This window comes from Thermobia domestica, chromosome 13 (assembly GCF_964235325.1).
Source record: "Thermobia domestica chromosome 13, izTheDome1.hap1.1, whole genome shotgun sequence".
Lineage (NCBI taxonomy): Eukaryota > Metazoa > Arthropoda > Insecta > Zygentoma > Lepismatidae > Thermobia > Thermobia domestica.
The window spans coordinates 36,210,319-36,223,428 of NC_137466.1; positions in this window are offsets into that span (position 1 = coordinate 36,210,319).

Below are 13,110 nucleotides of genomic sequence, written 5' to 3' on the forward strand. Positions count from 1 at the left end.
CACGTGTTTGGTTTTTAACCTAATTTATCTCCTTGGATGAGGTCCTATTACCTTATATGGTTATATGGTCATGTATAGGTGTTCATTCCCTATCATAAGACATAGGTACATTGGTGCACCCCTTTAAATTTTTAGGAGGGGTACCCTGGCCCACCCCTTCAATTTCAGAAATTCTCCAATTTAACCATTTGGTATTATAGTACAGGACCTCATTATGTATCATGATAAATTTGGATGGTCCATCTCGTTCCCTTTCATGGATACGAAATTGCCAAATTTAGGTACAACCACGTGTTTGTTTTTTGATTTAATTTATTCCCTTGGATGAGGTCCTATTACCTTATATGGTTATATGGTCATGTATAGGGGTCCATTTCCTATTATAAGACATAGGTACATTTTTGCACGCCTTTAAATTTTTGGGAGAGGTACCTTCGCCCACCTCTTTAATTTTGGAAATTGTTCAATTTAAACATTTGGTATTACAGTATAGGACCCTAATATGGATCACTATAAATTTGGGTGGTCCACATCGTTCCCTTTTTAGGGGTACAAAATTGCCAAATTTTAGTACAACCACGTGTTTGGTTTTTTGGCCCAATGTATCCTCTTGGATGAGGTCCTATTACCTTATATGGTTATATTGTAATGTATAGGTGTTCATTTCCTATCATAAGACATAGGTACATTGGTGGATCCCTTTCAATTTTAGGAGAGGTACGTACCTTGGCCCGCCCCTTAAATTTTTAAGCATTCGGTATTATAGTACAGGACCTTAATATGTATCATGATAAATTTGGATGGTCCACATCGTTCCCTTTTAGGGGTACGAAATTGCCAAAATATAAACGTAAGCAATACGTTGTACCACGTGTTTGACATTTTGACCCAATTTATCTCTTGGATGAGGTCCTATTACCTTATATGTTTATATGGTTATGTATAGGGGTCTATTCCCTATCATAAGACATAGGTACATTTGTGCACTCCTTTAAAAATTTGGGAGGGGTACTTTGGCCCACCCCTTAAATTTTGGAAATTGCTCATTTTATATATTTGGTATTATAGTACCGAACCTTAACATGTATTATTATGATAAATTTGGGTGTTCCACCTCGTTCCCTTTTAGGGGTACGAAATTGCCAAATTTTAGTACAACCACGTGTTTGGTCTTTTGGCCCAATTTATCCTCTTGGATGAGGTTCTATTACCTTATATGGTTATATGGTTATGTATAGGGGTCTATTCCCTATCATAAGACATAGGTACATTTGTGCACTCCTTTAAAATTTTTGGGAGGGGTACTTTGACCCACCCTTAAATTTTGGAAATTGCTCATTTTATATATTTGGTATTATAGTACCGGACCTTAACATGTATTATTATGATAAATTTGGGTGTTCCACCTCGTTCCCTTTTAGGGGTACGAAATTGCCAAATTTTAGTACAACCACGTGTTTGGTCTTTTGGCCCAATTTGTCCTCTTGGATGAGGTCCTATTACCTTATATGGTTATATGGTCATGTATAGGGGTCCATTACCTATCATAAGACATAGGTACATTTGTGCACTCTTTAAATTTTTTTGATAGGGGTACTTTGGCCCACCCCTTAAATTTTGGAAATTTCTCATTTTATATATTTGGTATTATAGTACCGGACCCTAACATGTATTATGATAAATTTGGGTAGTTCACCTTGTTCCCTTTCATGCGTAAAAAAATTGCCAAATTTTACTACAACCACGTGTTTGGTATTTTGGTTCACCCCTTGGATGAGGTCCTATTACCTTATATGATTATATGGTTATGTATATTGGTCCATTCCCTATTATAAGACATGGGTATATTGATGCACCCTTTAAAAAATTTGGGAGGGGTATCTTGACTATCCACTCAGTTTTAGAAATTGATTAATATAAGCATTTGGTATCTTCGTACAGGTCTTCAATATGTACCACTATAAATTTGGATGGTCCACATCGTTCCCTTTCATGGGTAAAGAACTACCAAAAATCAAATTTCGGATGTTATTGACCCCTATTTAATACGTTATATGGTTTATTACCTCTATATGTTTATGTTCTCTTTTAAATTTGGGAATTATCAAATAACAAAATTCGGTAAACGTTTTCTAGGACCCATTGGTATTCCTCTTATGGCCAAATATTCAAAATTTAAAGGTTATTGACCGGCTTTATTATTGAATAAGTACAGGATTTATTACTTTTTCATAAGACACAGGTGTATTTGTGTACCAATCTTAAATTTTGGGAGGGGTACATTTCTTATTGTCATATCAATAATTGGTAATTGTTCTTTGGGTAAATCATTGTGATCACGTGATCAGTTATTGACCTATGATGGGATTAGGAGTCCAGGACATTGGTACATTGAAACTGTAGGATAATTTGAGAATGCGTCATTGGTATTGATTATTACAGCCAAATATAAACGTAAGCAAGACGTTGTACCACGTGATTGACCTTGATGAGGTAGTGTACAGGGATACATAGCTAACCTTATTGAAACTTATGACTCATAGTCTTAAGGGAATACATGCTACAACACTGGCAAAGTTATTGTTGATGCAATTTGATTGGCTGATCACTATCTTTCGTGCAATCTGATTGGTTGATCACTATCTTTCGTGCAATCTGATTGGTTGATCACTATCTTTCGTGCAATCTGATTGGTTGATGAGTTTTAAATCTTTGCTGTATTCAGTTTTAAGTTTTGTTTTACATTTAAAAATCTTGTTTTCGTTCAACATTTTGCACTCAATGATAAATATGATCAAAACCGTTTATTTGTTAATCGAATAGTTAAAAACCGGATAAAGTTTGACGGTTAACCGTGAAACGTAAAAATTTTTTAGTTTGAAAATTTTTTGTTTGAAATTTTTTGTTTGAATTTTTTGTTTGAGAATTTTGTTTGAAATTTTTTTGACAACTTTTGTTTCAAAATTTTTTGTTTAAAATTTTTTTTGTTTGAAATTTTTTTCGTTTCAAAATTTTGTTTGAGATTTTTTCGTTTGAAATTTTTGTTTGAAATTTTTTTCGTTTGAAATTTTTTGTTTGCAAATTTTTGTTCGAAAATTTTGTTTAAAATTTTTTGTTTGAAATTTTTCGTTTCCAAATTTTTTGTTTGAAATTTTTTGTTTCAAAATTTTGTTTGAAATTTTTTTCGCTTCAAAATTTTGTTTGAATTTTTTTTTGGTTTGAAATTTTTTGTTTGAATTTTTTTTTTCGTTTCAAAATTTTGTTTCAAAGATTTTTGTTTGAAATTTTTGTTTCAAAGTTTGAGTTGACATTTTTAAAAGTTTGTGCACTTATTAGTAAAGAACTGGAACTGTTTAGAACAAAAACCTTTGACAACATTATGGTGCAATAGTACACGTCAGAACATAGGGTTGTACTTGAAATGAAAAAACACAATTCATTGAAATGGATCATTTTATTACACTCCACATACATCCATACCAGATAGTGGTTCTGGATATTGTCGATACAATGTATTTTGAACTTCTTGTACTAGTTTGTCTTTAGCATATAATTTTAATTTCAATTGAAGTCTTTTAAGGTCTAATGCAATATCAATTGGTGGAAACTCAATGTCCATTTGATCACAAATAAACTGTTTATCAATACAGGTATGCACCCACGAACGATGTTGACAACCATCACAATATCTAGATACATGTTGTACAATATGCATAACACATTTTTCAAAATAGTACTTTTTCAGGAATATACTTGTTTTGTTACACACTTCCACTGCATGTTTCACACACTGAAATACGCTGATGAATTTGTTCCATTCTGTTTCCGTTAGATACACCATATTGCGAGGGACATGGAATGTACTCTTTTTACGTAACAGCACCATCTTCTCTTCGAGGACTGTACGCAGCACCACTTCATGATTTGAGCCTAATGATTTGACTATGGTCACATTTAGCTCATCATGAAAATAATCGTTCATTTGGTCGATTCGTGAACATAATATTTGCCATTCTTCACAGGTCAGTTGTACACCAAATTGTTCTGCTTTGCCCAATCGAATCACAGGTTCAAATGTTCTAGCACTGATACCAATCATCACATGTTTTGTTTGAAATATATTTATTGGATAATAGCTTGCGAAGATGAACTCTTTATCGTTAGAAGTACACATCTTTCCTCCTGAAAAGCACTTGCTCAAATGATTTCGTGGGATGACAGTGTATTGGTTGATTTATAGTTATTGCTGACGTCATTGGAAAGGAATGTGCTGACATTTGAATTCATGGTTTCATCACAGTTACTGACGTCATGCTGACCAACCACATTCATACAACTATGCCTGATGTGCTGATGTTTGAATTCATGATTTCATCACAATGGCTGACGAATCCGGCTATGTACTAAATTCAAGTTGATGACTTCGACCCAAGAATCCTTTGTAACATAAAGATACAGATCCAGTATTTAAGAAACGCAGCAGTTCTTCTTGTTTTGATGGTTCCATGGGTAAATATCTTGCTGGTAAAATTATATTCTTATCATTTTCAAGCTTCACTACGATTCTTAATCCAAACTTTGTAGGGATCATTTGGCTAGCTAAGATTCTATAAGGTACATTCTGTTGTAAATCAGTAATCTTGGTAAATGATTTCATCACATCACGTGTGTTTAGAAACTGCAGACAAGTAGCCATGATGACGTTATCATGAATACTAACTCGAACGATACTTATATATGATGCAAAACTGATGACGTTGCATTATCAAGTTCTGACGTGTACTATTGCACCATAATGTTGTCAAAGGTTTTTGTTCTAAACAGTTCCAGTTCTTTACTAATAAGTGCACAAACTTTTAAAAATGTCAACTCAAACTTTGAAACAAAAATTTCAAACAAAAATCTTTGAAACAAAATTTTGAAACGAAAAAAAAATTCAAACAAAAAATTTCAAACCAAAAAAAAATTCAAACAAAATTTTGAAGCGAAAAAAATTTCAAACAAAATTTTGAAACAAAAAATTTCAAACAAAAAATTTGGAAACGAAAAATTTCAAACAAAAAATTTTAAACAAAATTTTCGAACAAAAATTTGCAAACAAAAAATTTCAAACGAAAAAAATTTCAAACAAAAATTTCAAACGAAAAAATCTCAAACAAAATTTTGAAACGGAAAAAATTTCAAACAAAAAAAATTTTAAACAAAAAATTTTGAAACAAAAGTTGTCAAAAAAAATTTCAAACAAAATTCTCAAACAAAAAATTCAAACAAAAAATTTCAAACAAAAAATTTTCAAACTAGAAAATTTTTACGTTTTACGGTTAACCGTCAAACTTTATCCGGTTTTTAACTATTCGATTAACAAATAAACGGTTTTGATCATATTTATCATTGAGTGCAAAATGTTGAACGAAAACAAGATTTTTAAATGTAAAACAAAACTTAAAACTGAATACAGCAAAGATTTAAAACTCATCAACCAATCAGATTGCACGAAAGATAGTGATCAACCAATCAGATTGCACGAAAGATAGTGATCAACCAATCAGATTGCACGAAAGATAGTGATCAACCAATCAGATTGCACGAAAGATAGTGATCAGCCAATCAAATTGCATCAACAATAACTTTGCCAGTGTTGTAGCATGTATTCCCTTAAGACTATGAGTCATAAGTTTCAATAAGGTTAGCTATGTATCCCTGTACACTACCTCATCAAGGTCAATCACGTGGTACAACGTCTTGCTTACGTTTATATTTGGCTGTAATAATCAATACCAATGACGCATTCTCAAATTATCCTACAGTTTCAATGTACCAATGTCCTGGACTCCTAATCCCATCATAGGTCAATAACTGATCACGTGATCACAATGATTTACCCAAAGAACAATTACCAATTATTGATATGACAATAAGAAATGTACCCCTCCCAAAATTTAAGATTGGTACACAAATACACCTGTGTCTTATGAAAAAGTAATAAATCCTGTACTTATTCAATAATAAAGCCGGTCAATAACCTTTAAATTTTGAATATTTGGCCATAAGAGGAATACCAATGGGTCCTAGAAAACGTTTACCGAATTTTGTTATTTGATAATTCCCAAATTTAAAAGAGAACATAAACATATAGAGGTAATAAACCATATAACGTATTAAATAGGGGTCAATAACATCCGAAATTTGATTTTTGGTAGTTCTTTACCCATGAAAGGGAACGATGTGGACCATCCAAATTTATAGTGGTACATATTGAAGACCTGTACGAAGATACCAAATGCTTATATTAATCAATTTCTAAAACTGAGTGGATAGTCAAGATACCCCTCCCAAATTTTTTAAAGGGTGCATCAATATACCCATGTCTTATAATAGGTAATGGACCCCTATACATGACCATATAATCATATAAGGTAATAGGACCTCATCCAAGAGGACAAATTGGGCCAAAAGACCAAACACGTGGTTGTACTAAAATTTGGCAATTTCGTACCCCTAAAAGGGAACGAGGTGGAACACCCAAATTTATCATAATAATACATGTTAAGGTCCGGTACTATAATACCAAATATATAAAATGAGCAATTTCCAAAATTTAAGGGTGGGTCAAAGTACCCCTCCCAAAAATTTTAAAGGAGTGCACAAATGTACCTATGTCTTATGATAGGTAATGGACCCCTATACATGACCATATAACCATATAAGGTAATAGGACCTCATCCAAGAGGACAAATTGGGCCAAAAGACCAAACACGTGGTTGTACTAAAATTTGGCAATTTCGTACCCCTAAAAGGGAACGAGGTGGAACACCCAAATTTATCATAATAATACATGTTAAGGTCCGGTACTATAATACCAAATGTTTAAATTGGGCAATTTCCAAAATTTAAGGTGTGGGCCAAAGTACCCCTCCCAAATTTTTAAAGGAGTGCACAAATGTACCTATGTCTTATGATAGGGAATAGACCCCTATACATAACCATATAAACATATAAGGTAATAGGACCTCATCCAAGAGATAAATTGGGTCAAAATGTCAAACACGTGGTACAACGTATTGCTTACGTTTATATTTTGGCAATTTCGTACCCCTAAAAGGGAACGATGTGGACCATCCAAATTTATCATGATACATATTAAGGTCCTGTACTATAATACCGAATGCTTAAAAATTTAAGGGGCGGGCCAAGGTACGTACCTCTCCTAAAATTGAAAGGGATCCACCAATGTACCTATGTCTTATGATAGGAAATGAACACCTATACATTACAATATAACCATATAAGGTAATAGGACCTCATCCAAGAGGATACATTGGGCCAAAAAACCAAACACGTGGTTGTACTAAAATTTGGCAATTTTGTACCCCTAAAAAGGGAACGATGTGGACCACCCAAATTTATAGTGATCCATATTAGGGTCCTATACTGTAATACCAAATGTTTAAATTGAACAATTTCCAAAATTAAAGAGGTGGGCGAAGGTACCTCTCCCAAAAATTTAAAGGCGTGCAAAAATGTACCTATGTCTTATAATAGGAAATGGACCCCTATACATGACCATATAACCATATAAGGTAATAGGACCTCATCCAAGGGAATAAATTAAATCAAAAAACAAACACGTGGTTGTACCTAAATTTGGCAATTTCGTATCCATGAAAGGGAACGAGATGGACCATCCAAATTTATCATGATACATAATGAGGTCCTGTACTATAATACCAAATGGTTAAATTGGAGAATTTCTGAAATTGAAGGGGTGGGCCAGGGTACCCCTCCTAAAAATTTAAAGGGGTGCACCAATGTACCTAAGTCTTATGATAGGGAATGAACACCTATACATGACCATATAACCATATAAGGTAATAGGACCTCATCCAAGGAGATAAATTAGGTTAAAAACCAAACACGTGGTTGTACTAAAATTTGGCAATTTTGTACCCCTAAAAGGGAACGAGGTGGACCACCCAAATTTATAGTGATCCATATTAGCGTCCTATACTATAATACCAAATGTTTAAATTGGGCAATTTCTAAAAATGAAGGGGTGGGCCAAGGTACCCCTCCCAAATTTTTAAAGGGGTGCATTAATATACCCATGTCTTATGAAAGGTAATGGACCCCTATACATGACCATATAACCATATAGGGTAATAACACCTCATCAAAGGGATAACTTAGGTCGAAACAAAACACGTGGTACAACGTATTGCTTACGTTTATATTTTGGCAATTTTGTACCCCTAAAAGGGAACGAGGTGGACCACCCAAATTTATAGTGATCCATATTAGCGTCCTGTACTATAATACCCAATGTTGAAATTGGGCAATTTCCAAAATTTAAGGGGTGGGCCAAGGTACCCCTCCCAAATTTTTCAAGGGGTGCATTAATATTCCCATGTCTTATGAAAGGTAATGGACCCCGTATACGCCCATATAACCATATAGGGTAATAACACCTCATCCAAGGGGATAAATTAGGTCAAAAACCTCCGAAATTTGAATTTTTGGCAATTTTTTACCCATGAAAGGGAACGACATAGACCCCGAATACTGATAGAGGTACATACTATGGTCCTAGGCTACCATACCAAATTTTTAGATTTGGCAATTTCCGAAATTTAAGGGGGGGTGGTCCTATGTACCCCTGCCAAAATTTAGGGGGTGGGCCAAGGTACCCCTGCCAAAATTTAGAGGGGGTGGTCCTAGGTACCCCTAGGTCATTGACCCCGGGCCAAGGTCATTGACCTTTGACCTATGACGTCACAAAAATTTTTGCTGACTCGGCGCAATATACGCGGGGGCCTACTACTCCTAATATGGGACCTTGGGGAATTCTACACTTTACTAATGATGTGATTGATGTATGTCCATTCACACTAATATATTGCAACAGATTCGTTAATTATGTTTTTGTAAGATTTAAGGCGATTCCCCTTATTCCCTAACATTGTAGTTTCTGAAGTAATATTTTGTGATTTACGGTATTGAACGTTTTTTAAAGATGATTGAACACACCTATCACGTAACTACTCTCGTCAAGAGCATCTCAGATGTAGTTTGAAAGACCATTAATTGCAAGTAGTGTACTTTTTTTAAAATCCATATCGTTCTTAAATTATTATTGAATGTTTTATGAACTCTATTAATCTGGAAAAGATTACTTTCTCATATATTTTGCTCAAAATACGGAGTATCGAAATTAGTCTGTAACAGGGTATCTGCCCGAAATTTTATTTAGAAAGGGTATAGTGAATTGTAGAGGGGGTGCAGATTGTAATGATATGTTTTATGTAAAAAAAAAGCATTTCTTTAGCGTATCTTAATACAGTAGAAACTCGATTAACCGTCACTCTTTTAATCGTCGCTCTCTGTTATCCGTCACTGCTCCGGACAGTACTCTACTTTATTTGTGCCGTAATTGACGCTGTGCGCCGTGGAGAGCACGGAATAAAGTGTAAGCGAAATGGACTGAAATAGTCATGCGTCACTTCCGGTCATGCTACTTTCCACACAAAAACTTGGTACAGTACTGAAACCCTTATGGAGAAAAGCATGGACTTGAAACACTCAAGATGCCAGAAATTAAATTCCAGGGGATCATTGAAAACATGAAACGTCGGTACATAAGAAGTTTCATTGAAAATTTGCTGTAATCTGACGATGCAACGACAGTTAAGGAATTTTGGAAAACCTACAACATTAAAGATGCTATATTTAATCTTGCCAGTGCGTGGGCGGATCTTGAATATTGAAGTCTGAAAAAAGGGTGGAATAAGCTTTGGCCTGAACCTGAACCTGAACTTCCTACTGATGATACGGTTACTGTTGAGGAAACTGTGTAACTTTACAATAACGGATTGGACAGTGAAACTTTAACGACAGAAGAAATAACAACCTGGTTAGAATGCGATAAAATGGATGGAAGTTTTCAACTTCTGAGTGACGACGAAATTATATCTAATGTTCTGCAGGCCAATGACGAAGCTGACGACGGGGATGAAGAACCTGAAACTGAGCAACAACCATCATTAACCACTCCGAAGCCGAAAAAATGTTAACCCAGTGCATCGACTGGTTTGAGAGACAAGAGGAAGTGAATGCCACACAGATACTACTTCTTAGAAAAATACACAACATTGGCGCACAAGAAGCTCGGCGTTCGAAGAAGCAGAAGAAGATGACAAATTATTTTTAAATGTGTGGTTATTTCATTACCAGTTCAGTGTTACTCTTGTATGTAAATACAGTACAGTAATTTAAATACAGTATAAACATATATTATTCACTTGTATAAGGTTATTTATTTCTTCCAGAACCTTTTAAATCTACTTACTGTAGAGGTTTATAACGATATTTCTGTTATCCGTCTATTCGCTTAACCGTCATGGTCCCGGTCCCGAGGGTGACGGTTAATCGAGTTTCTACTGTACTACATACACATTACAAATTTAGCATAACCTCGGCAAAGGATTGCATTATTTGCTTTAGTTATGAACAGGAGAAAAGGGAAACGCTTTCGTTTTTACTTTTATTTGCTATTGTATAAACATACGTTTTTATTCTCATTCTCTTGTACACAGACATATACTTGCCTTCATACATATCTTTTGTTCTACCTAAATTGCGCGACGTTCATTCATTCTTCACATATCTTTATGCATAGCAATTATCTACACATTTCTGTGAGGTTGCTCTAACCAGATGTTGCAAGCTTTACCTACCACTTCATTTACGACCCGCTCGGGAGAGTAATACTCCCGGAGGTACGTTTTTCCGCGCGCTACTTTAGACAGATGTTTTACGCGCTATCATAGCCAGTTGTTATTTTAAGTTAGTCACAAAATTTATATCATGAAGTACAAGGGGAACAAAACGACCCTATATCATGGAGTACAAGGGCATAAGTACTACAACTACTTATCTGCATAAAAATAAATAAATCACTTTTTTAAGTATTATTTTCATATTATTTTAATTTAATAAGTGTTATAAAAATGTAAAAAAAAAAAACTTCCCTCGGGCGGGGTTTGAACTCGCGCCAAAAGAGGATTTCATTATTAGCATATATCGCTAGCCCACTCGGCCACAGAGGCCGACAAAAGCAAGCGTTTGTTCTCTGCTATTTGAATGCAACGTGGCAAGAAGTGGATAACGCCAACCAATCAGAAATGTGTTTCTCGTTTCTACTTCCGGGAGCATTACTCTCCCGAGCTAGTCCTCTTCATTTAGCCTTTGTTCTTCTTCTTTAGAACCGGAGCGAATATTAGGAATATAGGAGCCTTCTATGCATATTTTCATTAAATTTGTTTACATGTTCACAACTAAGTCAGTATCGTTCTGAACATAATACTCTGTTCATTGTAGAAAATGAATGCTCTGCCCACAGGAAATAATAGAAGAACACTTGCTACTTCGAACAGAGTTGGAACATAATTATTCTTTCTTCTCCACAAGCAAGATCCAAGAATTTTTGGTGGATGCTGATGTTGGACTTGCAGGAACTCTTTTGTAAATTTTATACTCCAGTTCGAGTTTAGATTTATGAACATTACAAATGCTGGCTACTTCAGTTAAATTACGTGAGTCGTTTTTTATTTTTATATATATATATATATATATATATATATATATATATATATATATATATATATATATATATATATATATATATATATTTTAGCACATCATAGGAAGAGGTGAGACAGCTATTTTAGAGTATCACCAAACCTTTAGCGTGTTTTGAAATCTCTTCAAAAATAATATTTTCCAAATGTGCAATGACACCTACCAACATTTGCGCTGTAACCATATCATTTCCACTCGACAATTGCAGACTTTATCTTAGTTTTGCAAGTGGTTGCAAAAGTGTATTTAAGAGTACCAGTGTGAAAGTTGTCGATGTCTTTCTTAGTTCCAGCAATAGTCCAAGAGCATCTGATGACATGTCTCCTGCATCAACATAGATATGCTCTAATGCAATGTATATTGCAGCACAGTGTTTGATTACCACAGAAACACTACCTTCATATGAAAGCCACCTAGTGGAAGCAGGCTGCACCAATTCGTGATTCCACTTCCTGTAAAACTTTCATCCGCTTGTGACTACCACGAAATGCAGTGTACAGTTTACTCACCTCACTTACAACCCTTTTGATATATTTTGAAGTTCCACACGCCCTTAACAAAGCCAGTTACAAAAGATGGCTTCTGTAATGAACGAAAATCAACCTGCGCGAATCTTCTTTGAGACGTGCCAGTACTCCGGATTTTTTTCCGCTGAAATTTGAAGCACCATCGAAAGCCACAGCAGTTAGTTTTGCAGGACTAAGCTATGCTTTATGTATTTCTTGAATAATTGTCTCTTTCATGCATTCTGCCTTAGTAGACTGAACTGGGGCAGCACAAACGAAGGTCTCATTCACTTTGCAACCCTCTATGTAACGTATACAAATACTCAGAACTTCTCCTCCATCTACTGTATATCTGTCCAATCGTCTGCCATGAGTGAGAATTTACTAATTGTAGAAAACGTGGCTTTCGTAGATTCAGTACCAAAAGATTCTAGAATAGAGTAATGCGACAAGTGATGTACATTCTCTAGTGAGTTTCTTATATGCTACTTCATTGTTCCTTAATGGTCTAGCGATGCCACCGTACTAACCAGTGGTCTCCATTTGGATGCGTGTGGTATTTCTTCGGAAAATAGGAAATATGCGATTTTGAACAAATTTTTACTTACTACCGAACTACTTTCACGCTAAATGTTAAACTGCTGATGGACTTGAGTAGTAACTCCGTCACCTTGCAATGAGACCTGTACAGCACATACATGGTCTTTACTTTTGTCATCTTCTCTGAGAGTTCTCTAGGTAAATATAAAGACACATCGATTAACAACGATTGTATGCTCTTTATTCCGCCCATTCATTTGACAGATTGATGCTCTCATACCACCGTTTCTTGTTTCAAGCTCTGTTATCGAAACAAGAACACTTTACAATACTGCTCTTGACGCAACAGCCTACGTGTGCCATCACCAGGGCTACAGCTTGTCACGGATAGGTTTTCAGTTTGCTACTGCTCGTTTGAAGTTTACCTAAT